The sequence below is a fragment of the Cydia strobilella genome, chromosome 9, assembly GCF_947568885.1.
Source record: "Cydia strobilella chromosome 9, ilCydStro3.1, whole genome shotgun sequence".
In the NCBI taxonomy this organism is placed as follows: domain Eukaryota; kingdom Metazoa; phylum Arthropoda; class Insecta; order Lepidoptera; family Tortricidae; genus Cydia; species Cydia strobilella.
The window spans coordinates 8,284,710-8,312,564 of NC_086049.1; the positions used below are offsets into that span (position 1 = coordinate 8,284,710).

The 27,855-nt window shown below is 37.4% G+C and overlaps 1 protein-coding gene across 1 annotated transcript in view; it reads left to right on the forward strand.

Moving 5' to 3' along the window:
• Positions 1 to 27,855, forward strand: part of LOC134744237 (26S proteasome non-ATPase regulatory subunit 12) — a 423,568-nt gene that overhangs the window by 158,197 nt on the left and 237,516 nt on the right. The window lies entirely within an intron of this gene.

Genomic DNA, 27,855 nt, shown 5'->3' on the forward strand with positions numbered 1-27,855 from the left:
TAAGGTGATATTTTAAACTGAAAAATCCATTTAATTATAGCAGCACACAACTATGCACGCACTCAGCTTTCACTATTAATGATGTCTTAAATATTCATCGCATTCATATAAGGAATCGTAAACTCGTTTGAGATGTACGACACATTGCTGTAATGGACTTATCAGCGTGCCGCCTTTGTCTGTACGGGCGATAGCTCAGCGTCAAACAACTGCGCTCTCTTGTGAATACACGATGGAGATTGCACTAATACTTTTGAGACCTTGTGTCACATAAAGTGGCTTGTGACTAAAACTTAACTATCACCTACGTACGACTATCCCTGTTAAGTAAGATAATGTTCAAAAATCGTAACATTTAGAAATTACATAAACTTATCGTTTTTCAAGCGCATTAGTAAGTGTCAACCGCTTTTAAGCCGCCACCCTTTTCCCGTTTTGTTAGAGGGGATTGTGCAGGAAATTATAATATCGAATAGGTAGGTATGTAACTTTAAAATGAGTCGAATCCAAATCAAATCCCGTGCGGATTCACGAGGCACGTTAAACGCGTGCTAATAGAACCGGGGTAGGGAACACTGTTCCAGATCGCGCCGTTCCGCCGAACACCTATTACGTTCTCATTAACGTGGCCATAGTGCGCCGCTTTACCCGCTCGTTAACATTGGCCTGCCTGCAAATTGTGCCTTCAGAATGAATATATACGACGATATTTAACAAAATTTCATTACTGCGTTTATGCGGGGCGATTCAAAGCGACTTTAAACACAAACGGAAAAGAAAACGTAAGATAATTTACCACGAAGCGTAAGCGAACGCTCGGCTGTTGAGTAAACTTTGTTGTGGGTTTTTAAATCTTTTTCTTTTCTAACGCCTGGGCAGATACTAGCGGTTTCGACAGCCGGGAGCAGGTGCGAGAGCTCCAATACCGCTTTTTGCATCAAACGCTTGTTTTTGTTCAAACTCGGGAAAAAGGAAAATAAAGACGACGAAATGCGTTTTGGATTACCTGCCACAGGAAATTGTGTATTGAAGATCGCTCCCACATGTTACTTTAACAACTTTTTTTTAGTACCACGTGTATTGCTGGTTACCTGCAAAGCAAAATCATATATTTTGACGTTCGTTACATAAGTCCACAACAGTAGTCTGTGACTAATATTAGATTGCATATAGGTACGTATATGTAGTGTACATAGTAGGTGGATAAAATGTTTTTATACAAAACTGGTCAAAATTAACTATCATTTGAACACGATTTTCTCAAAAACCTATGTTTTCTAAACTTTTGAAAAAGACATCGTTCACGTCGGACGTAATATGTTTCTAGGTAAACCCACGCTTAGTATAGGGTTCCGTAGTTGCCCCTCGTTTGTTTGTTGCGTCACTATAAAATGCATCAAAAGGGGTCATACTAAATATGGACATAAAAAGCAGAATTGAGTATCATTTCGGCACTTACCTCGTTCTCCTATCCTCACTCTACGTGTAACCGATTGCTATATACCTTTACCAAATTGCAGCTTTCTAGTATTGACGATCACTGAGCTTACTTCGGAGGGACAGACATACAGACATACGTGAGGATTCCTGAAATGCGTTTTAAACTCCTTTAGAGTTAAAATGAAACGCTTAAAATCTATTTGCGTATGATCCAAGTTTAATGTTAATATTATGGTATTCAGGCATGGAACGCCCAAATTATCATTTAGTAAATAAATCAGTAGTGTACTGAAGGTGAAATTTGTCTATGGCTTTCAGTTGTGACTATTTTTCCGCGGCGTAATAAATAAATGTTAAAGCTCTATCTCGCTGCGACAAAAGTTAATAATTACGCCCGTTATTGCCGTCAGCGCTAAAAATAGAACTGAAACAATTGCACACGAAACGAACGCAATAAACCCATTGGTGCAGCTATTGATTCAGAATATTTCATTATTGTGGTATAGATTTGGTCTTAAAATACCCGCACCCTTTTTTTTAACACTAAAAGCCTGAAATCATGACGTATATTTGTACCTAAATACAACCTACCTACCCGACGCTTTTAAAACAAGAGCTTGTTCATATCGTAAGTTTATGGAGTTCAGTCCTACGTAAAGAGACCCCAGGGACCACGGCCATATTATACATGAATAGCCGTTGTCTTCAGCACATCTGATGTTTTGGGGCCTTTTCTTTGAAACAGTTTATCTGAATAGTTAATGTATCTAGATACAATTTACTAAATTGTAAGATAAATTTATTAGGATTTGCATAGAAAACTCACTTTAGGTATATAGATTTATAAAATGGATACATTTTCCTAAATTGCTCATTAAAAAAATAATGTTCAAAGGCAAAAGCACAAAAACATTGAACCTTTGCAGCAATAGGTATTTGAAAAATGTCGCAAGCTGAGGTTGTTTGTGGGCGATTACAATTAGTGTTCTGAAAAATGTATTCCAGTTTTGTCTTTACGAGGACAGCTTTTTTTAATAAAGATTAAATTCCAATACCCAGATCGGCGAAAGATGGGTCCTGTGACACTTCTATCGTTTTTGGAAAATCGAGAAAGTGCATCAAAAATCATAAAAAGATCCCGATGAATTGTTGATGAATGAATGAATTTTTAAGTCGGTTAGTCATTTATTTGAACAACTGCCTACGAGTAAGTACCCATTGGCACTTTTAAGAGTCAATAACCTGTTTTAGAATCGTGAGTCGGAAAGCTTGTATTTTGACATTACATAGCGCTTATTAATTGAATCCCGGGGTCACACCGGTCGGCGTCACGTGCTATCCTACAGGGATTAGCTATTGATTGAATCCATCAGTTCCCGGCGGACGTTGATTTTACAGGACGGCCAACCGATCCACTATGTGTGACGGCTACCACATTGACAGAAAGCCTATTATGGCTTGATACTTATAACAGATAAGTTGATCTGGCTCGAGCTTTGTGACAAATAGATACGAGCGACCACGCCGCGGTAATATTACTACATGGACCTTAATGTTATAACCGTAAAGATTAGTTTGCAATAAATATTTAAAACAGTTATTGGTAATTGTAATTGGCATAGTTTAACAAAATTAACCTACAATTATTGGGTTACGTCCAATGGGTTGGGTTGGGTTCGATTATTAATTGGATCTGATATTTTAAATATTTGGATTATAAATTCATAATTATTATGCTTAGTAACATAATGTTTGACATACCTGTTACAGGTATTTTACATTTCATCAAACAGGTACAGTACCTGTTTGATGAAATAGAGGGACGTATTGAGGCGGTTGCCTTGCGTTTGGGGTGTAAGGTGTGCGAAGCACATCGGTGCATTTGTGGGGTCATGGTTGAAGAAGACGGTCACCATGGCCTTTGCTGCATGAAGTGCGCGGATCGTTTTTCCAGGCATCATGCCATCAATGATGTCATCCGCAGGGTTTTAGTGTCGGCCAATATTCCTTGCGTTTTGAAGCCTCCAGGGTTGTGCCGCACGGATGGCAAGAGGACTGATGGTCTGACATTGGTTCCATGGCAGAGGGGACGATGCCTCTTGTGGGATGCAACGTGTGTGAGTACATTTGCGCCGTCCCACTTGAGTCTCACTGTCAGGTCTGCTGGTACTGCCGCGGAGTATGCCGCCAAAATGAAGCATGCCAAGTACTCTGCCCTGGAACCAACGTACGACTTTGTGCCGGTTGCAGTCGAGACTGCGGGACCTTGGGCTGTGGAGGCTAGGGACTTTGTGAGGGATTTTTGTCGGCGGCTGAGGGACAGGGGGTGCGACCCTCGGTCCGGATCGTACCTGGTCCAACAGATCTCGTTGGCCATTCAGCGCGGTAACGCTGCCAGCGTAATGGGGACATTTGAGCCAGATACGATTCGTGACGGTTATTTTATTTAAACAAAAAAAAAAAAGACGAAGCCTGTTGCGGATATCATCATTGGTATTTTTGGGACGAAGCATTGTTGCTGATTTGCATTTGTAGCCACCTGACGAAGCCTGCGTTGCGGATTTTTAAACAAAAATAGTTTATATTACTTATGAAAGCAAAAGAATGTAATAGATTGTATATGATTTATAATTGTAACTTATTAGCTGGGACGTATTGACAAGGCATTTGGTCATACGTCACATAAACATATATTCAAGTCGGTCAGATATCTACTTAACTTAAAAATAAATTTATGGACTCGCCGAAAGGATTATTTGGGCAATGAATCAAGCTACAGGCAAATCCCTCCGGTGTATCAATATTATATGTACTGAAATTTCACTGATATGGTACCTCTAAGAACAAATTAAATTACTTTATACGATAATATTCTAATTTGTGGTTTTTCAAGTGGACACACTACTATTTATTTATGGAGCCTCGTCTGCCAACAAACCACTGTGTGGTTTGGCAGAAGAACATATGAATTTAATTGTACGTAAGATTTTTGAATAAACATTTTTTTTATTTTTTTTAAACTATAAACCGACATAAATGCCAAATACGAAGGAAAAAATTACCAAAGCCTCCATCACCTGTCCGGTAAACGGGGGACGCTGGTTCGATTCCAGCTTTGGACACTGGAGGCTTTGGTAATTTTTTCCTTCGTATATGACATTTATTTCGGTTGATATGGTACAGTCAATACAAAATCACTACATAGTATAAAACAAAGTCGCTTTCCGCTGTTTGTCCGTCCGTCTGCCCCTATGTATGCTTACATCTTTAAAACTACGCAACGGATTTTGATGCGGTTTTTTTAATAGATAGAGTGATTCAAGGGGAAGGTTTGTATGTATAATTTGTAAAGGTTTTGTGTAAATTAGTTGAACTACCCGTGCGAAGCCGGGGCGGGTCGCTAGTAAATTAACAAATAAAAATAATTTATTGAACAAAGTATTATGCACTGGTAGATCTTAAAGACTAAGAAGTGTTATAAAAGAGTGGTTTACAAAAGCCTAACTGTACTACACCTTTAGTCAAAATATGGAGCTTGGCCTTTTCGCTACCGTCACATAGGTGAAACAAGACGAGACACAGAAAAGTAATGTGACGATAGCGACACCGCTCGGCTTCCGCTAGACAATAGTTCTTGTGGTAACGAAACGGCTGAGCTACATATTTTTACTAAGGTAAGGTAAGTTTGTGAAGTTAGGGCTTGTAGAGTTAGGGCATTTAGAAGAGTTAGAAGCTTGGCTCTCCATGAGATCTGATAACTTTATGACAGTGCGAGCCGTATGGTCTCGCCTTGACAATATTTTACATGAAAATAATTTTGGTGGGATAATGTATTTTGCTCATATTATGTGATTTAGTTGTATTTTCACCTCAAAGCTAGGATTTTTTATTTTATTTGAAAATATACATTTTATTAATTTAGTCGCCAAGTACCTTAAAATGGTTAATATGTATTGCTGTTACCAATTTAAATATAAAAACTCGTGATAAATATACGTTAATAATGGTAAACAATGTCAGTTAAAACGCCACCAAAAGCGTGCAAAGCCCTGTGTGACGAGTGTGCATTAAAGTGCACGTGCCAACAACCACAATCAATATTATAAGTTTCACGAATGCCGTTAGTGCTCGGCACTTCATCTCACTTGGGACAGTCAGAACTGATTATGTTGGAATTTATGAATTCTGGTTTTACTCGTAGTTGTATGCGTCGTGTAGGTATTTACTTATTTTATTTCATATTTTACTTGCGATACATGTTTACTATTCAAGCAAAAAGTGTTATGCAGAACCTTATTAAGTATGCATTCAGTGGAAGGAAGTTGTTAGACGGTAAACTAAAACACTAAAACACGTAGTCTAGCGTTGTATTAATCATAATCTCAAAAATATATCTAATGTATATGGAATGAGATCTGATAAAGAATGACAAGCAATACCTACTTGCCAGAAACAGAAATTATAAGGACGCCCGTCGCCTATCTATGTATGAACAATATGTTCATGCCAAAAAAGTTTTTCATATGCCTAATATCCAACAACAAGCAATATAACAATAAAAATTATATATTAAACAAGGGCCAGAGCGAAATTACGAAAAGCTCTACTATAACCAACGTGACGATTCTGACTTATACTTATCGTGTAAGGTAGACCAAACGACGATGCAAACTGGTAAAAGTTAAGGATATTCGAACTAATGGACCTTTTACATTTACTGCAATTTTTATAATTTACCCAATTATTCGTAAGTCAAACAGCAAAATCCACGTGTATCCAATGAATGTTGTGTAAGTATAAGTATTTGTAAATGTTTTATCAAAACTAACTTAACTTAATTTTATAGGTTAAGTATAGAAATGTATTAGTAATTTATAAAACGTAAACATTTTTAGGTTTTTGTTGTAGCTAATCTGTAAGCTGGTGTACATATTTCAGTTAAATACCCAGGTAGAGAAAATACGTAGCTAAAACCTCTTTAGTAGTGAAGTGTATCATCGTACCTATATCATACGATTTTCTATAATACGCTTCAAAATAAATGAAAGAGAACAAGAGTTACAATAAGCGGCCATGTTGTTAATTTGATCGAATATTTAAAGGGCGTTTACAGAAAGCGAGAAGAAAAGATTGTTGATTACGAGTACAATGAAGAAACCTTTCAACTATGTAGACAAATAAAAAATGATCATAATTTAAAGGAAATTTCAAAGGAACTGAAGCCGAAAATACTTCTAGTGTCTTTTAAATATGTTACATGCCAACGTGTCTGATACCAAAGAATCTCTTCTTCAGAATATATATACATACTACGACACAAAAATATTTTTATTGAAGTCCATATTATTTATTATTCATCATCACCTTTCGCTCACTAAAGGGAGCCTGGGGTCCTCTCAGTAACCTATAGGCTAGGAGGATATAACCAAACGGAGTAGCCATTAACAGGCGTTACCCTCTGTCGAAAATAGTCGGCCAATGGTCATACACAATCTATGGACTGACGTTTATCTGACATGGCTATTTTGACGTTACGTATACATTTGACGTACACCTCCCCCGCAAAAAATGGCAGACTTTATTGTGCAGCAAATTACAGACATGGCGTCTCCGTTGGTTATATCCTCCTAGCCTATAGGTAAATGATAATGACTTTCTATTTGTAAATCTGTCATTTTAATGATAACTACTGTCTGAAAATACTACTTTTTATCTTGCATCTCTTGTAAATAATTGCACAATGCTTACATATTAATTCATAAGTGCAATTTATAATTTCCTTCGTTAATGCCGAAACGATAAGAAAAATCGGGTCACAATTTAAACTTTCCCCTTTCGACATTAGACGGTTTAAAGTGGTTAAAAAATATTCCTGTGAATCTTAAAAATACCCGTGACGTTCGCCCGTGACAAATTACTAAGAGATGATATTCCTGTCACTTACAGACAGCAGGCGAATAACTAATATTTTCAGTATAAGTTTGATGTTAGTTAACACATAGTAGTCATGGTTATCACGGTTATATCAAGTTGAAAGTTCGTCTTCGCTCGAACGCAATTCTTATAATAAGGCCTGGCATCATCGTGATTCTCCGCTGAAAGCGCCCACCTGTCGAGAGCTATCAACCTTTTTCACGGTATTTCATCAAGAACATAACTCCGTAAGGAAAACCTATTGAGCTTATTGAAAAGAAAGTGTAACGTAAAATACTTTGCGTCCAAAGGTATTGAAATAAAAATATTGTAAATGACAGTTCATTATATATTTATGTTTTGAAAAAAAAAAGAGGTAAATTATTATTTGAAAATGGCATTGTAATCAAATTGGTTCGACCGCATCGATTTTCCCTATTGAGATATTAAATGTGTGTAAGTGCGCTGCGCTGATAATAAATACGGTTTGAATTATATTTGGCTTTGTTTTTAATACCTAAATGTAGGTCTTGGTTTTAGAAAATAAGTTTACTTGTTCTTTGTGAGATTGTTTGTCTGCAGTGCCTTCATCAATCGTTCGTTTGTTTATGGTGCACATACGTGTGTTGTTATTAGTTTTATTCTCCTGTGATCACAGACTAATTGACTTCGCTCCGCTGTGACATTTCTGCTTCCGGGAACACCAGCGCGTGGGAATGACACGCGCTGCGCTACAAAAACTCACCTGCAGAGCAAGAGCGTAATAAACTTAGTGCATTCTACGGTGATTGGTAAGATAGGTAGTAATGTTTATGTGGATTTCAAATATTTTTTAGGTATGCGATGTTTGGCATCCAGATACAGAAAACCCGCTTAAAAAGATTCTAAAGGGTCCCACGGACTACCAAGAATACCACGTCAAATATGCATCTTAATCGGGAAAGCGTATTAATCGTGAAAAAAAGTATGAAAAGAAGTTGATGGGACCTGTGAAAATGACGTATAATGCCGGAAATCGTATTAAACTTGTTCGTATTAAGCGGGTTCTCCTTTTAGGTACCTATTCACATGGACTAGGAGCTCCGTAAAAGGTATTATAAAGTCCTAACAATTTAGACTGTGTCAAAAGATACACAATGCAAGTTTAAAAAATAAAAAGCTTTAAGCATCTTAGTATTCAAAGAACGATATCATTTAGCGTCGACGCCCGGGATGGCTAAGTGCTGTTAATGTCTCTAACAATACTGCTCAGTAGCTTGCTCTATGCATAATCACAAACTGATTTGTCACGCCCGCTGATTCATTACGCTAGCATTAATCTTGGAGCGTGGTTTCACAGTAACATGATAAAGCCATAATAAATTTACAAAATTCTCCCGGCTCGCTATCCCTGTCTGACGTATGAAGATTATCGAGTGTCGGAAAGGGCTACTTATGTTATCTGAATATAGACGTCAGTTTATTGTATTCCCGGCGGGCTAGACCTTTTGCGCCTTCGCCGGCCAGTCGCGGCTTGTAGCACTCCGCATACTAGTGAGAGTAGTGAGGATGTACGGCCCAATAGATTTATAACGTACCATTAAATAAGTTTCAGCTAACAATATTTTTATTGTGAAATAAATAAAACGCAGGTGTGCTGCGTGAAAATACATTGTCGAGTTATCATGTCAATGTTCGTTCGTTGATTTTAGGTGAATTTCAAGCGCACTTTGTAATTTATTTATGTATTTATATATATATGTAGCAGCTAAGAAATATTTTCCTTAATATTGTGCGCATGAAAATGATTTAGAAGATATGGTCAATCTGTTTCGAATTTCTTAAATAGCTGGTCGTTTCTAAAGAGTTAAATAGTACATAAGTCACGTTTTATACAACACAAGCTTCAAAATTCAGTCAAAACCAGTGCGAAAACGATCGAATTCTATAAATACCCAATCACGAGGTTATTTGAAAGACCAGTGTGGCTACCACCAGTTTGGTACTGACATAAACGCTATCGAGAACGTAACTTACTTTCTATGCATCTCGCTCGTACTCGCTAATTAGTGCGAGCGAGATATAGAAAGTAAATTGCGTAGACGATAGCGTATTTCAGTTTTGACACTGTCAGTGACTCATGGTACAGGTACCGTTTAGAAATATATTACTTACTCGTTCTGTGTTAGTAATTCAAGCATATATGTCTTATATATATATATATATATATATGTCCTATATAGAATGATAAAGAAGGATGCGTTTTAATATCTACACGAACATAAAATATGGATTTATTATTATTTAAGTGCCAAATAGCACCATTTTACGGTTTTCTATGTTCGCCTTGTTCACGACATCGTCCTCGGATAACTTGCAGTCACTCATGTCCTTTAACACTATTGTTCTGGGTCTGCCCCTGGATCTTCGACCTGGGATGGAAAGTTGGAGTGCCAAATTTCCTAGGTAGTCAGAAGGCCTTCTTTTTATGTGACCATACCAACGCAGGCAGCCTACTCTCCTGCATTTTATCGTTAATGTCGCGTACGCCCAGGCTTCCTCGTATGTACTCGTTACGGATTTTCTCGAGCCTGCATGTTAACGCCGCACATCCACCTCAGCATCTTCATCTCGGCAACTTGGATGGTATGGACGTGCCTTTGAGTCGTATCGAATATTTATTTTCGTAAAATATACAAGTGTTTATAAAGTAGGGATAGTGCTGCCCGGTAAGAAAAAATTGCCATTGGGCAACACCGCTCTTCCTTAGATAACAGATTGTTACAGGAAAGTTTCATGTACTAGTTACTAGTTTAAGTAATAATATAACCATTAAAAATATCTGGTTTGTGTAAGACATGCAGTAATAAATAGGAAAATAACGGAGCCAGTAATAGATGCTCGTTTAAAGTGACTCCTAGGTATTTAATTTATGATACTTTTTCAATGATTGGGCAGCTACAATTATTGAGATTCGATCTGTCACGCTATACATAAGAACCGGCCTTATTATACTTTTTTATACCAGACCCTTGAGTTTGACCGGCATTCTCCTGTCATACGTAACACCAGTCATTTCTCGCCATTTTAGCGAAGCATTTTATTGAGAAAAAAATTAAGATTGAAATAAATTACTCAATTTTATAGGTACGTGTTCACGAAGATGCTGCTTCCAATACGATTCCTCCACTAACCCATGCGATAACGTCATTAGTGTAGTTTCAATGCTTTATTTCGGAACGATGAAGACAAAACAATATTGATATTAGATAATGGAAAGATTGCGTGCAAGACACAAATTACTAGCGAGGAAAATTGCTATTTCCTGCCGGTGCTCTATCTGGAGCTCCTTACCTTAACAAAATAAATAACTGCTATAGCCAATTTCAGGCTATGTATGTTTCAAAGCAATAAGCAAATACTTCTTTCGATTAAATTGGGGCTAAATTCATTTATTAAAAGTACCTACCGAATGCGTCCCTTTGGAAGTGTCAATATTTTTAAAACAAAAACAAAAAATGCCGATAAATCTAGTACAATAAGCGCCACTTGCACCATTCCACTAACCCAGGGTTAATCGGTTAAACCTGAAGTTACCATGGCTACAAGTACAATTTGCCACTGGGTTAACGGTTTAACTAACCGCTTAACTCCGGGTTAGTGCCATGATCAGTTACGGGTGTTGCCGTTTGTTCCTACATCTGTGACGTTTTCAGACAAAATGTTATGTCAATAGGACTGTTGTTTATTCAATTCTTTGTCACGGACACCTTAATGACAATCGATGAATTGAAACTATTTGGCAGTAAATGCTATTTAATTTTGATGTTTTAGTATTTTGAAAACGTGCCCGTTAAAAGCATGATGGAAAAGTTGGCAACTTACGTACTCCTTAGGCCCTCTGCACACGAGGCGTAAGCGTAAGAGACGCGTTATACGCGCGTAGAACGAGAGCGCTACGAGCACGTACAAGTTCAAACAAGTCCGTACACGAAGCGTAGTCATAGCGTAGCGTAATATGCGATTTCTGTTGTTATTACGACAGTCTTACGACTGCGTAGCGCCTGCGTAGACCTTATCTCGTTGCAATGAAGTTTACGAAAGGTCACTTGACTGTGTCAATCGCCGAGTTGGATGACTGCCGCTGATCGGATGGGATGATGGTAGAGGGATAGGCGCTCGTAGTTGACCACAAAGTTAGAGGTTTTTTGAGACAACTTTGTTGTCGATGGGATGATGGTAGAGGGATAGGCGCTCGTAGTTGACCACAAAGTTAGAGGTTTTTTGAGACAACTTTGTTGTCCTATTTGTCAAAAAAATTTACTACTGAAACTGTACACGTGTTTTATTATTTTTCACGCACTTGCTCATTTTTTAATTTGGTTAATAATAACGATTTCATGGTGTATACATAGGAAACATCCATAACTCAGGAACAAATATTGATACACACAGTGATAAAACACAAATAAATACCTTTATTTTTACTCTATGCAACACTAATATTGTCAAATGAGTCCAAGTTATGTTTTCTTTTCGTTTTCAACATCATGTTTTAGCTTTTTTTGTATCTTTGTTTACAGTATGGAAATCCGATACTATCCAATATATTTAATTGATGGTGGAGGAGTAGGGCCCAACAAAAAAAAACTTACAAAATAATTGACCTATAAAAAGTGCAGACCTAAGACACAAGTAAATGTTTACTTACTTTAGGTATTGTTATCAAATATCCACGAGGGACAGAAAATAAAAATTCGTTCGGTATTAAAGTTTTTAACTTGACCTGTACCTATTTTGAGTTGAATCTATGAATGTACTAGTATTTAAGTATAAATTGTATATTTACCATTGTATAAAACCAATTAGCATAAGTTTTAAATGAATAAATATTATCTTATCTTATCTTAATTAGGCTATATAATTAACAACGAACTAATACGATTAAGTTAATCAACCTCTATAACATCGTATTTCACTTGTATTCCAATAATACATATATACATCTGTTTCAAACAATTACTCGATATTACCTCCCTGTATTGGCAATATTGGCATGACATTTTATACCTGGGGGCATCGAAGTAGTCCCAATTAATCGTCAGCGCTACTCATAATAGTTCGCGGCATTATTCGCGGAGTATATTACTAGTAATTACCAACTCCTCGTGTAAAGATGAAGTTGGTAACAAGCGCCGCTAATAGACTCTTTAATATGGTAGGTACAGTAAAGTCGAAGAGAGAACTTGTTCTTCAAACTAATTGTTGCAACTATCACATTAAACTTTTAACAATTTTAAACATAAGCTGGCTACTGTTGAAAAACTGCTGCTATAAATTTAGCATCAGTCTTATAGGAACTATTAAAGCAACTTTTGCTGTCTGCCTTTTTAATATATTCTACTGGTATTCAATAAATTTGAAAGTAGAATACTCGTATTCACCATTAGCTATGATTTAAGGTGTAATATTTCAACTTTGACGCGTAATCGATGCTGCGGAGCTACATGGAAAGGACATTTCCAACGTTTTCTTGGTTCATAACGTTTACTTCCTCGACGTTTTGGCTATCCCTTTACCTCTTAATATAGGACCGGCCAAGTGCGTGGACCACGCACAAGGGCGGTTTCATTACAGTATTATTAGCAAAAAAATACTCTACTAAACAATTTAACTGAAAGCCGCGGTGGGAAAGATGGAAACTACTTAGAAATGACCAGTGACCACGGAAACTTAAAAAAGGATCTTACATTTTTTTTTAATTATAATACAGATAACTTATTTAAATATGTTATATTGCCATGAATAAGTATAAATTTATAATATATTATGCGACTGGATTCCATCGTTTGAGGTAACGTAACAAATATCGTTTAAAAAAAATCAAGTACATATAATGAAAACGGGTACAATGGAAAATATTTACAATAAACCTGTTTACCCGTTCCCATTATTATACGTTACGTATTACGTACCGTGCGGTACCTAGTGCCATTTTTCATTGCTCTTAAGTGTACAATAGGGTGGATCACAAAAGCTTTTTTTTTGTTTATTTATTTGTTTGTTTATTTGTTTATATTAGGATCACCAACAGAAGATACAATTTACATACTAGAATAACATACTAAAAGGGCACATCTATTATTGATCCCCCACTTAAAGGCAATAACATTTCCGACGGGGCACCCACGTATTATGTAACACTTATTATGCTGATAGAATACACCAAGTTTCGTAACTTTATATCAACTACAATACAAGGGGGTGCTCAACTGCTCAACCACTGAAATGTTGTATGTTGTATGAAACCCAAAAAAATATATTTATTTTTCAGATTTTTATTTAAGTATTCACACTATTTAAACATGTGATTTATATGTTTTGAAGTAGAAAAACATTTTAATTTTAATTTTATTTAATTTTTCAAAAGTTATATTTTTGAATTTCACCTAAAAATCATAAAAAATAGAAATAAAAATGTTTCTTTACTTATTAACTTTTAAATCACACTTTCAAATAATGTAAAAACTACTACTTACATAAAAATCTAAAAAAATATCTAAACAATGGAAAATTTCAGTGTTTGAGCACCCCCTTGTAGTTGAGATAAGGTTACAAGACTTGGCGTATTTTATCAACATAATAAGTGTAACAAAATAAGGGGTTGCCGCTTATTCTAGCTAGTTTGAATTTTTCCCATACAAATGTGAACCATCCTGTACAAGGTAGTAAAATGTTTTCTGGCATGCAGTGACATGTAGTTGATGTGTAGTTGGCTCGTATGTCGCGACACCTGTACCTGTACGAAGGGCGTGCGTAGGCGAGGTGCGGTAAGCGGTAAGCCACTATCATTACTCATATTTCTCTTTGACACAGTATTCTCCGAGTTGTCTGCTGCTCCATGTGAGAAGGATTAAGTGCCGCCTGAATACAGCTGTGTCCTGTCGGATAAACATAATTCACTAACGACATATGCCAATCCTAACTTAATAATGGTGCAAATTACGTAATAATATTATTGCGACTACGACAATCAGGGGATTAACATTGTACGCCTTGTCGAATGTATGAATTATGAAAATGAATTAGGGTGGTTTTTCTGACAAATTATTTGTATTCTTGGTCCTTAAGAACTGCTGAGTGGCTTTGATTATAATATCATGTAATGAATTATCTGCAAATCCCCTAATAATGTATATTTAAAAGAATAAAGATCATTTATTTCGGCTAACGGTTGCAGACATTCCAGGGGTCTCCGCACTAGGCAGTGCCTGTATCGCGGGGAACCAATTACAATTTAAATATCAGATCTGTTACAAATAAAAACTATCAATTAGTAAGAAACTACTAACTACAAACTAAGGCACAATACAGACACAATATTGAAACTAAATTTTGTTAAATATGGCTTCTGTCTCAGCATAATTATTTAATTTTCTCGGGATATTTAGACATTTATAAACCAGTTAATAGATGTAAGATAATGTCCTGAAACAACTTAAGTGAGCCCTTCCTTGGAGAATTTAGAGATTTATATAGATAGGTAAGATGAACTAATCCGTTGACGATGGAATTGCGAAAGACACCTGATGCTCACAAAGAGAAACAGTTTATCCGAAAACACAAACGTATACTAGAGAAGATACAGTACCTTGAGGTAGTGTATAATGTAATATTTTGTAAGATATATGCATTTGTATATGGGTTCAAATTGCGTTTTCGTATAAAGAGATGAATGTTTCTGTGTTCTCTTTCGCTAATGCTTGCAAAACAGATTTCCTTTTTGTAACACTTAGCTTTATAAAATTGGGCCTAAGTTAACATATTAAGTTCTAACTTACCTATATCCACGTATATTATAAAGATTCCGAATGTTTTTAAAGGTAACTGTTATTTACTAATTTTTAATGTAATATTACTTTTTAGAATTGCCTGTTAATAACGCTTCGAGAAATAAATGTAACATCTTCCAACTCTATAGGTACATACTTAATCAAACAGTCGATATACCTACATATACATAAATACCTAACAATCTGAGCAACGCTAATTAATTAAACTATAAATATGGTACACACTACATATTTACCTATCTTCACCCACACCAAAGATAGATATAACTCCGTAATAGATGGATACAGTCTAAGGAAAAAACGTGCCTCGAAAATCACGAAAATTTGATTCTCGATCAGAGGGCGCCACTAGTTTTGGCCTAGTCTCGTATAGAGGGCGTTGACGGTTTCGTTTGTTATTTATAATTTTAACGCATATCAATGAAAGAACATGGGTCAAAATCTTATAAAAATAATTAATGCAAATAAAAAAATCATTTATCCATATTTAAATACATTTTAACGTATTTTTATAAATCTTCATTTTTAGTTTTAAAGTATGTCGATAGATGGCAGTGAATTTACAGCGGTTACAAAATTTACTATGACAGTACCGCTCTATCTAATTATATCCTCATTGCCCACACATAATATGCGCTATCAGGTAAGTACATACGGGACAGGGGATTGGTCGCGCCGGTCCCCCGAGGGTTATTATGACACTCGTGACACGACGACTTGACCTGTCTTGCCCGTGCCTATCCAAATTATTGTAAGACCTTTAACTCACAATGCGTTCTCATTCGATATAATATATATAAAATATAACAAGTAATGCCCCAAGTTCAAATATAAGTAAATACTGGAGATACTGTACCTACTCGTTATAAGATGAGAAAGTAAAGAGGCCATGGCTTTTTAAACGTCAGAAACTTTCACAACCACAATGCGTGTTTTGGGAAATATTTCATGAATTATCACGTGATAGCTGACACTAGTGGATGGAAACATTGTGCCACTCTAATTGGTAAACGAAAACTGGCTCAAATCAGTGTGACATGCATGTACTGAGGACAACAAGGACACTGGTCACGGGCGGTTCAACACGCACGGTCTACAACACCCTCACGGGTCGTTGAACTGATCATTTCTATATCTCCCGATGGTTGACTGGTCGAGAATGCTGTTAAGTGTTATGTCTGCCATTTGTACATTATTTTTGTATTTTGTGCAAAAAAGTTTAAATAAATAAATTTATATCAGCGGCTGATCTGAACAATATAATACTGTACTTTACATAAGTATAATTAAACATATTATACTTATGTAAAGTAAGCGAAGTAAACTACTTAATTGTACCTAAATTGTCCTACGAGTATAATTCTCCTGACTGTAAATGCAGCGAAACTCAAGTTACTTGTTAATGAAGTTATGTGTGATCCCCAGTGCAATTTGCAGTCCAACGTTATTTTCACACATTATAGTTATATTTATTCAATGTTAGGATCGATCTATTACTTAGCACGGATAGGATCTTGCAGCCAATATATCGACAGATCAATTGCAGCGCCACGCCGTGTTCGTCGACATCTCGTTCTACCATGATGAGAATATCGTACAGGCCGAGTAAACCAATCCAGCAAGTACGTTAAAAACCGGACAAGAGCATGTCGGGCCATGCTCAGTCTAGGGTCATTTCATAGTTACCGTTCTGTCACGTACAAAAAAGGAGTACTGCCGTAGCGATCTTTACTAAGAAGAGAACACTTTTTGTGATAATTCTAAAACGGATTAACCCATCATATCCGCTATAGTTTTCGTTTTCGGGGGACGACGCACATTTTTACTTTCGGGGCGATTATTTCCGAAAATATTCGCTTGCTGCCCTTGCCCGTGTCATGGGACGCATACGCAGAGGCAGCACCCAGCCAGGGTGTAAAGGACTATTTAATTGAGAGTTGATGGAATCTAAAACGAATTAGGTTACTGGGTGAAACCGATGGGCTAAGTACGGAGCTATGGGATAAGATATCGGACGCCTGCCTAATAAAACGGTATGCAATTTTTTTATTATTATAATGGTGATAGTTATTTTATTTCCAACAAGACAATAGTCTAACAAACAGTAATATTTAGTTATAAAACTAAGCCTAATTAAAAACTAAATATCTAAATCTAAAGCTAAAGTTGGCCCCTATAACTAGATTTATAAAAGGAAAAAGTGCTAGAAGGTAAGCAAGATAGCAAAGCTTGTTACGGTAAACTAATGTTTCATCATTTAAAGATAATTAGGTATGAACCTTAGCGACGCAGTACTAATTACATTATTAAGTATTTAGTAGCTTCTTTCCACGCGGGGCTTTTTATATTCCCACAGGAATTATAGGGGGATTAAATGAAGGAGAATAGACCTTTTGATAAAGTAAGGACGCTAAACACGTAGAATTTTGAACATTGACCCTATATATATCGCTGTCTCGAGTGTCTCGCCCATGTGCCGGTGGTCAATGCCACTATGCGAGGGCGACAGCAATATGATTATGCGCGTGCGATAGAGATAGGAAATTGCAGGTCAATGTACGGAATTTATTCGTGCTTAGCGTCCATACTCTAGTAACGATTTAAGACTACGCAGCAAGCACGGCCGAATTTCACCTCCCCATACAAACGGAGTTTCGTTCTCATTTTAAAACTACGTGTTGGATTCTAATGAAACTTTGCACATACAATGACATGAGGTATATCTAGGCCTGTAATTAGTTTATATAGCTCTAATGTGTAAAACAAACGAAATAGAGCAAAAATAAGTTTTGTATGAAAAACTTAAATTCGCTGTATTTTTTTAATATGGTATCTGAAGCTACATAAACTAATTACGGACCTAGATATACCTTATCCTATTGTAAGTACAAAGTTTTAGAGCAATCTAGCTAGTCGTTTTAAAATGAGAGCGTAACTACGGTTGTATAGAGAACCGAACTTGCCGGGGAGTCTTTAAGTGGATAAGCAAATTATGAACAGTGCATAACAGAATGCAGTTAGGGTTCATCCATTTATTACGTCACACGAATTTCTAGATTTTTTGACCCCTCCCCCCTCCTTGTCACACTTGGTCACATTTGGTAAACCCCTTCCCCCCTGATGTGACGTCACATTTTTTCAACGAAATCCGCAAATCGAATTAAGTATTATTAATTCAATTCAATTCAATTCAATTTATTTTAATTCAGACATAAATATCCATAAGATTGTTATTACACCTTTACATATTTTAGACATTAATATTTAATCAAAATTTTTTTGACAAAAGAAATAATAGTAATTTTATAACAATTATAACCCAAAACTGATTAGGAAAGTAAATTAAACGAATAAAAACGATTATCGTTCCTAAAACTGTACAGCTAATAAAATAATTAAAATAAGTTAGTGTCGTCATGAAGTTTGTGACCCCTCCCCCTTGTCACAACATGTCACATTTTCTTAACCCCCCCCCCCCCTAAACGTGTGATGTAATTAATGGATGACCCCTTATTAGTAGACTTTGAAAGAGGATTACATGTTTTATGAACAAAACATGTTTTTCAAATTTTATTATTCTTCTTACATACCTATTTAAGGTTCGTATGATTGTTTGGATACTTTATTTGCCTCTATGGGATTTACTGCGTGCAAAAATAGTCAAATCTTTATCTTTATCTTTACCTATACTTAAGTGAAATAGCAAAGTTATATTTAAAAAAAAAAACATGGAATACGCAAAGTAATGCCCGTTTCAGTATATTATACCTAATTTATCTAACAAAAATAATAATCGAAGTCCGCCATTGAAATAATGTATACGTAATTTCGATTAGGCGTATTTTCATTTGATGGAAAAAAATAATAACGGCCACGATTTCGAAATTGAACGCGAAAGGAGTTTTCAAATAGGAAAATTCCAGTGAACCAGAGATTGGCCGGTTCGTATAAATTAATTTTGCCCTGACCCGTGTATTAATATTCAGAGCACTCTCGAAGTTCGCTCTAACTGCGAGCGGAAATACTCAAATTTATTAATTTTAGTAGCGTCTCGTCCCACGGGCCCCAATGTTCTACTTACATGTCATTCCCTTGAATACTTATCTTTTAAAATACGACTGTTCGAAAAATAAGCATATTTATTATTGCCGAAAATGTATACTAACCAGGAAGGCGCATATAAATAAGTAGGTACGCCTTAATATGTGCTTTGATTTTTTTTATGTTTTTGGTTACGAAAAAAAATGAGGTTCACAGATGACAAATATGGGCAAGTACTTTATATGTATAATCATTAACACCACTAGTTGATAGTACAGTACCGTATACCTAAAAAATTTAAATTAATGCATTATGAAGAATTGATATACGTATACAAACCGCCTAAAAGCGGCCCTTATAAAGGTGGATTAGTATAGGAAATATAGTTAGTAAATACGTAATTCATTCGAATTTAAACTGTTGTGAGACATACTAACATTAAATAATTTTACGGTGTAGACTCGCGATACACGCCCGTCGTAAACGCTGCTCGCACTATTACTGCTTAAGAAAGGAGATAAGGAGACCTAGGCTCTCCGAAACATGTCGCGCGAGTGACTAAAACAAGTGAGTCTAAACTAAACCGTAAAATTATTTAACGTAATTCATTATGTAGGTATGCTGTTATAATAAGGACATCATATTACGATATTATTAACTGTAATATTGTATATACTAAGTATTGATCATATTTAAATAATGTTTATTGCGCTTTTCAGAAAAGCAAAATAGAATATTCTACAATGAAGGTGTTATAACATGTAACTCAAAACTTATAATAATGGGAAGATGCCCCGTCATCAATCACGCATCGGTTCAGGTGGATCGAGTCACGAGCCCGCCCAAAGCACTTGATATCTGTCTTTATATTATTATAAGGTGATATGATTGTATATACCGTAATATAGTGATATAAATAATGCATTATTAATTTAAAATTATTAGGTATACTGTAAGGATAGTTTAAAAAACTTTGGAATAATTGCATGAGTAAATAAAGTTTCTACCTATAAATGTATAACCGAAAGTGAATAGAATGATAAAACTGTTATCTGAAATAATCAAAAGATAGTAGAGTAGCGTATTAGATAAAATCTGATCAAACATCGCGCGAAGCCTATTTACCGAGTTGGGTATATGAGCACCTCAAAAATGCATCCAAAAGAAGGAGCACTTCGTATTCTGAAGTTTGCCTCGACAATAGTTCCACTGGACTAATCTATATTTACAAATATTATTATACTTTTATTCCTAGTTAGTACCTAACAGTTTATGTAGAACTACGAGGGCTGGTCCGAAGGTTATTTTATTGGCTGCTCCAGCTATACTCAGAATGCGATTTGAAATATTTGATTCGTTACCATTATTCATTATTTGTATATATGTGCCATTTTCAACCAAAAGGGTACTTATTGTCGCTTGTCAGTAAGGCGCTATTTCCATATAGCTTCAATTAGAAATCAAACTTATCAACAAGCGACAATGTGGTACCTTTTGGTTGAAAACGTCACATATTTAAATGGTGTACTCTTTTTTTGGCGAAATATATTTCGCCGAATTTCACTTGGCAACCAACTTTTCGCCAAAGTTTCATTTGACAAACCAATCGTTGGCATAACCTTATTTCGCATTTTTCTAATTTCGCAATATTTTTATATTGCAAAATGTTACTTCATCACACTTCCATGTGGCAAATATTTATGTAGCAAATGATTTTCTTAGGCGTTCAAGACATTGTCAAATATCATTTGGCAAATTTTTACTTTGCAAAGCAAACTTTTATGTTGCAAAATGTTGTTTTTATGTTGGTGGGGCTGCAGAGGAAGAGGAGTGTTGGTGTTACGATGTGCCGTTCTCCCTGTCCCCTGCAGCCGAGTTGTGGTTTTGCGGCAGAACCATAGACCTGATCTGTAGCCGGGCGCCGGGGAAATTCCTGGCACCCGTGACTTCCTTGTGGCGGGCTCGGGGGGGTCCGCTACAATACAGAATGGAAGCCGAGGAGGAAGGCGCGTCCTACCATCTGGCGCGCCTAGCGTGAAGGGCCTTCGGGCATTCGCGAAGGAGCCGCGCTCGCGGGCGGCTGCCGCCGGTGGGGTCGCGGATGAGTACGCAAGCGTTCCTGTAACCCCACCAATAGGGCGGCGAGGCGGCATATGGGGGGTTTTTTAGTGGGTACACCGTGGGCCTCATTAGCCTAGACGGGAGTCCCACATAACCACTCGGGTGGTTTTGTGCCTTTTTTCCTGCCTAACAAAAAAAAAAGGTTAGAACTGCGACCCCTTAGAAGATAAACTGCTGGCACAACAGTAGGTTAGGTTAGGTTAGAACTGCGACCCCCTAGAAGATAAACTGCTGGCAGAACAGTAGGTTAGGTTTGGTCAGAACGGTTTGCGGAGCACGCGAAGACTCGGCCCAGCACACACTGGCTGAGTGCCCGGTCTGGGGCGTCGAAAGAGAGGAGGTGATTGCCCGTGTTGGGCAAGATCTGTCGTTGCCAGCCATAGTGCAGGCTATGCTGTCTGGTGAAGAGGTGTGGCAGACGATGCTGGATTATTCAGAGCACTGTGACTGGCCAGAAGCCTATTACACAGTAAAAAGCTTACTTATCAATATAAAACTTACATTTTTAGCCTTGAAGCAAAGTTCGTTTTCGTCGGTCCTTTCCATCGCCGGTTTTCTCCGTAATTTCATCGATTAGTTTAACAATAATAACTTCTAACACTGCTTTCACGGCCTACGTTTTATCACATATAACTGAGGTTAAATTAATTACTAATTCACTTAGTAAAAACACAAAATACGAGCAGAAATCCGCTTGAGAAAATATAAAATATATTGACATTACGATTGTTTGTTGACATTGAGGGAGACGTAAGTGTCATAACGTTCCAAAATCGTTATGAAATATAAAGTCCAAAAGGTGCAATACAGATAAGACGTTGCCATAATTGAATTTTAAGTTTCTATATGTTTTAATTCAATATGTTAAAAATAAACATGAAATATTTCAAAACGAGCATCATTTTGAAATAACAAGCTAAATAAGAAATAATCTAAAAATGGGAAATTGTCAGCACAATGGAGTTTGACAGATTTTAGAACATACCGTTTTCGTTGAGCTAGTTCTACATGTGTGCGTGAAAATCGTCTTCGTTAGCATTATGGGATTTGGAGCTGTAATATGTTTGACATAAAGCTTATTAATCAAGGCGGGATTATAGACATGTGTTCGTGAGAAACTTTTGGTCGTTAGTTCAACTTGTGTGAGTGAAAGTCACCTTCGTGAGCATTAATGGATTTGGAGCTTTAATATGTTTGACTTAAAGTTTAGTAAGCAAGACAGGAGTAACTTTTTGTCGCCGCTTTTACAGTACCACACAAATGTAATTCCAAGATCGCACCTGCAGAAATGCCTACGTAGGTTATTTTGGTAGCATTAATAGATTATGATTCTTAATATGTACTACAGATGACTTAGCAAACAAAGTAGGATTTACGACTATTCCCTTTTGGAGTGTGTCGCTAGTTTTACGGTTTTATGGTTTAATAATTGCTTTCTCGGATTATGAAGAATATGGTCTTTAATATGATGGGCGTAAGACATAGTAAACAAACCGGGGATTAAATCCTTATCTTAGTAATTAAATTCTTAAGATTTATTAGCATATTATTAGAATCTTTTAATTTTTTTTTTATGTGATATTCAGCAAACGAGCAGACGAGCCGCCTGATGGGAAGCAGTCATCGTCGCCCATGGACGTAAGCAACATCACAGGAGCCACTTAAGCATTGCCGACCCTTGAGAACCCTAAATACCCGCTTCTTGAAGAATCCCATGTCGTAGCACAAAGGAAATACCTCAGGAGGCAACTCATTCCACATTCTGCACGTTCTGGGAAGAAACGAGCGGGATGCCCGCTTATTCATGGTGTGCCATGTGTCTAAGAAGTGAGGATGAGCTTTGCTCCTTTGGCGGGAGCTGCGGTGATAGAAACGAGACGATGGCACCAGATAAAAAAGTTCTTCGGAACATTCCCCATTGTACAGACGGTAGAACATGCAAAGAGAGCCAACGTCTCTCCGAAGACTAAGAGGTTCTAAGCCGTCAGTAAGTTCGGAATTGCCGACAATACGAACTGCCCGACGTTGGATGGAGTCAAGGGGAAGGAACTGGTATTGTGGAGCGCCAGACCAGAGATGAGAACAGTACTCCATACTCCATAATTTGCCAGCGTTAAGCGATTGTAAGCATTAAAGTGTCGGCCATATGCCTTTCCTTAATGGGAAACAAACCAGGACTTATGATCTTTCTTTTAGAATATGTCGCCATTTGGCCAATATAAAGCAGGGCAGGGGGGTTTCATTAATTTTCTATCCGTCAAACTAGCAGTGTCTCTGGCTTCGCGCGTGCATTACTTTCGTAAGTGAAATTACTCTGTCACTCTGTCCATTTGTATAGCCTAGCTTAGAGCTATCTAAGCGAAGTTAAACTTAGGACATTGGATTTGTGTTTGATTGTACAAAGATAAACCTATCTCTGTGGAATTAAGCCTGGACTATGATGGAGGATCTTTACTTACCTGTTTGATTTATTTTATTGTGAAGTGAGGTTTCCTACTCTGTGTTGTTCTTAGTGCCGTAAAGCTATGCACAGATAGTAAATATCGTGCATATCAGGAACTGGGAATGGTGTCTTGGTTTGATTTTACGGAAAGCAATTTTCGTAACGTTAAGCCTGGATAACAGTGGGGGAATTTCATTTCTCTGATTGGTTTATTTGTTCTGTGAAAAGTTTAGTTACATAAAAGTGAACTTAATTATCTTAGTGTTCTGCTATGTGGTGCTTTTACTATATTACAAGCCAGATCATTGTTTGGACAGACTGTTTGTCCAGCCAAACATCCAGTTCCCTTGCGGTGTTAAGAAGTGGATGCTTGGGAGTCTTTGTTCCAAGATTTGAGGCTCTTGGCATCTCGTTTATATTTACATAAGAGATGAACTACCTCCCAGGTATCAAGGTCCAGCTGTCCGATAAATGTGAGGGCATCACGTGCGTGCCATTCCGAGTAATCGGAGCTCATTGCAGTTGGCAGTAATTGATCCCCGGTCTTCTATTAAATATACTTATATATTTCGGTGCTCCGGTTCATACTAGTGCTGGCTGCAGGGGAGGATTCTGTCGTGACTGATGTCATACACTTACAGTCGTAGTCTCGGCAGAGCTTCCAATGTGGGTAGTGCTGGTGTGTTCTAAGGGTGCCGATCCACTGATAGACACGGAATAGGGCGACTTACTCTATACCACCGGGCTTGCGAGCTTGTATAGGGGGGAGTCACACAACACACTGGCCGATAAGTAACTATACCTCAGGGTCGCCTCCTGAACTGTACAGAGAGTTAGGGACACACTTGCGTACATGTCAAAGCACTAGGCCTATGGTAAGTACGGATTGTGCTTTGAGTGTACTAGCTAGGGCTCCAGGTAGGTGTAGGGTAGAATCGCACACTATTTATCGAAATCTAATCTGGTTGGTATATATTTCTCTATTAAAGACTTTTAATATGGCTTCATTATCCTAAAAAGCGTACGTGTAATAGGCAAGGGGTTTAATTGCCTATATATTCCTATTTTATAATGTATCTGCGTAAAAAGGTATTGTTGTATATAAAATCTTATCCTAATTGTTTTATTTTGCTAAAATTTCTAGTGTTCTGATGTAAAATAGAGGTACTGAATATTTCATTCTGGTTTCCAAGGTATATACAAAATAAATTCTTAAAATATTAAGCTGGGTTTAGGTATACATACCGTTCTGGAATAGAAGAATGGTTTGTTTTAGGGATCCCTTGGCAGGCAAGAGCAGTCCAATGGGAGATGTCAGAGTGGAATAATGCTCGACTTGATATTTCTGTCTCATAAAATATAGTAAATAACCTTAGTACTTCGTTTGTGCGTCTAAAGACTAGAAATACAGTCTATTCTTTCAGTTTTGGGGATTGGGGAAAAGGGATCAGTATCCCTAGCTTTTGAACATAAAAAAATAAGTAATTTTGATTGATTGATGATACTTGGCGCTTCTTTCATCAGGTCATCTAGGAATGCATAGGATTGCGAAGCGTTGGTCATAGCCCGTCTGGCTACAATGTTAGGATAGGTGACCCGAATGATGTTTTGGAACGGGCTAAGAGTTTTCAGACCCGCATCGAGCATGCGAAGCAGTACGTGTGGACTCACACATCGTTTAGAAGGTGATAGTATAATTATAACTTTCCTAAAAAGCTAGGGTGTAAATGGGCTCATCCCAGGAGTACTGCTTTGTATGTTAACCCGAAGACTTAATAGGTGTAGCGGGACTTCGCCAAAAACATTTTTAAACTAATTTTTCCAACAACATTTTTAACCTCATATTAACCATATATGCTGCAATTACCTAATTAACATCATATGTAGTAAACCTTTAACAGCATTTACATTACACGAATAGATTTAATAAAAATGTAAAATTATTTACATCACTACGCTCGAGATTCCATTTTAGAATGCATCACTACGCTCAGCATTCAATTATGGAACCCTTCGCTTTGTTCAGGATTCTATATACTGAGACATATAGGATACATAGTGGTGTGTTTGGGTTTGGGTCACCTAACACTTGTAGCGACACACATCACGAATTCACTATGTCCACTACGCTGTCACAACACTCACTGGCATTCTGCTGAGGAATCACAGGCTTCCATGCTGGCGGCATAGCCCAGCCGCTATCCCGATTGAAATACACCCAAGCCTACTTGTTTTAGTCGCGCGAGTGACTAAAACAAGTGAGTCTAAACCGTGAAATTATTTAATAATAAATTCGCTTTCACCCAATAATCTAGATCATCTTAGATTCCATCAACTCTCAATAGTCCTTACACCCTGGCGGGTGTTGCCTCTGCGTGCGTCCCATGACACGGGCAAGGGCAGCATCCGCTCGGTGTACCCCTTACCCCTTACATTTCATTAAAGTGCCAAAAGGGCATCTACGTGTTGGCTTCGACTCCGCGCACGCCTCCCAAAGGTCCGGAACCCCGTTGTTCCGTGATGGGAAAGACTTAAATGTTGTATATTCCCAAACTCAACAAAAAAAATATTCAAATTAAATACTCCATTTTGCCCTCTCACACAAACAAGCCTGAGCTCCAATTCTAGTTCCAATAACAAAATAAATTTAATTCCATAGTCCAGTAGAACAATGTTTGAACTGCGCTTTGCTTGTTTTCCACCCAATACCTCGCCTTTTTTTAGGCCTCAGACCAGTAAATAAAAGTGAAATCAATACAGATAACCCTATATTAAAATATCATTACATGAAAATTTAAAATTTCAAAATAAAAAAGTCGCCAGGGAGACGAGGGGCGGTAATTGACAGTGGTTGTATCAGCGCTGCAAACTTTTTATGACGTCATAAACACGAGATGAAATTATATCCTAACGGCTCAATAAACGAGAAAAACTCCTTTCAGCCACCCGTTATTACACGAACGGAAAGCCTCAGCGCCGTATTTGCCCTGCAGTTATATCAGTACTTACCGATCTTACTACCGCTATTCAATTTTCATAGCGTAATATAGGTAGATTTCGTTGCCACCGAGGTTAATAATTAACGCGACATCAATAAACGTATTAATCACATTTCCGATTTATTTTGGAAGCGTTTCGTTTCGTATTGCTTACGCAACATTGCAACTTATTAATCAATGGAAAACCGTTGTGCTAGCAATCGGTGGGATCGGGCCGTTGGCGAATGGTGCTGAATCTCCCAATTAGCATTTAATTTAGTTTTATCTCTCATTTCATTTCAATGCTGAACAACACCCAGCGACCCTCGTCACTGAAGCCTTTCACTGGAAAATAACAAGACCTTTGTTTATTTTCTTTATTTTTCCACGCAAAATGCTGCTAAAGCAACAATTAGTCTCAGTGAATTAAAACCTGATCCAAAAAAAACAACATTCTGTGCCTTATCTTCCCCACAACCGGTTATTGGGCAGTACCGGTCGGTTTAAGCTGTTGCAAATATTTATTCGTAATCCCCTTTCAAAATCGTCATTTTCCGGTATTCATTCTTGCGAAGCGATTCATTCTCATCCGAGGCAATTTATGTCCGAGCGCAGCGAGGACCAATATAGTCGAGGATAAAATGGACATTTATGCCTCGGGGGTTCGGGGCACGCCAGTCGGGAGCGCGCCGGTCGGGGACACGCCGGCAGGGCTGGCAGTTTGTAAAATATGTTTTTAATTTCTCATGTTTTAATAACAAAACTTCCGTGAGACACAGACAAATTAAATATACTGCTCATGCTCGTAAAGCTCGACTTTAAGTCGTGCGTAGACGACATAAAGTTGCTTTTTAAGCTCTAGTGCATAAAGTAAAAACGTCTATTACGACTCTTATTGACTTAGCAATAAAGTCCAAAATCTGCCATACAAACTGCCAGCCCTGCCGGCACGTCCCCGACCGGCGCGCTACCGACCGCCGTGCCACGCGCTCCCGACCGGCCAGAGTACAATTTTCTTTAGTCTTGAATAAATATGGTAAAATAACCTGAAATATTGGATATTTTTGTATATTTTACTCACAATCGA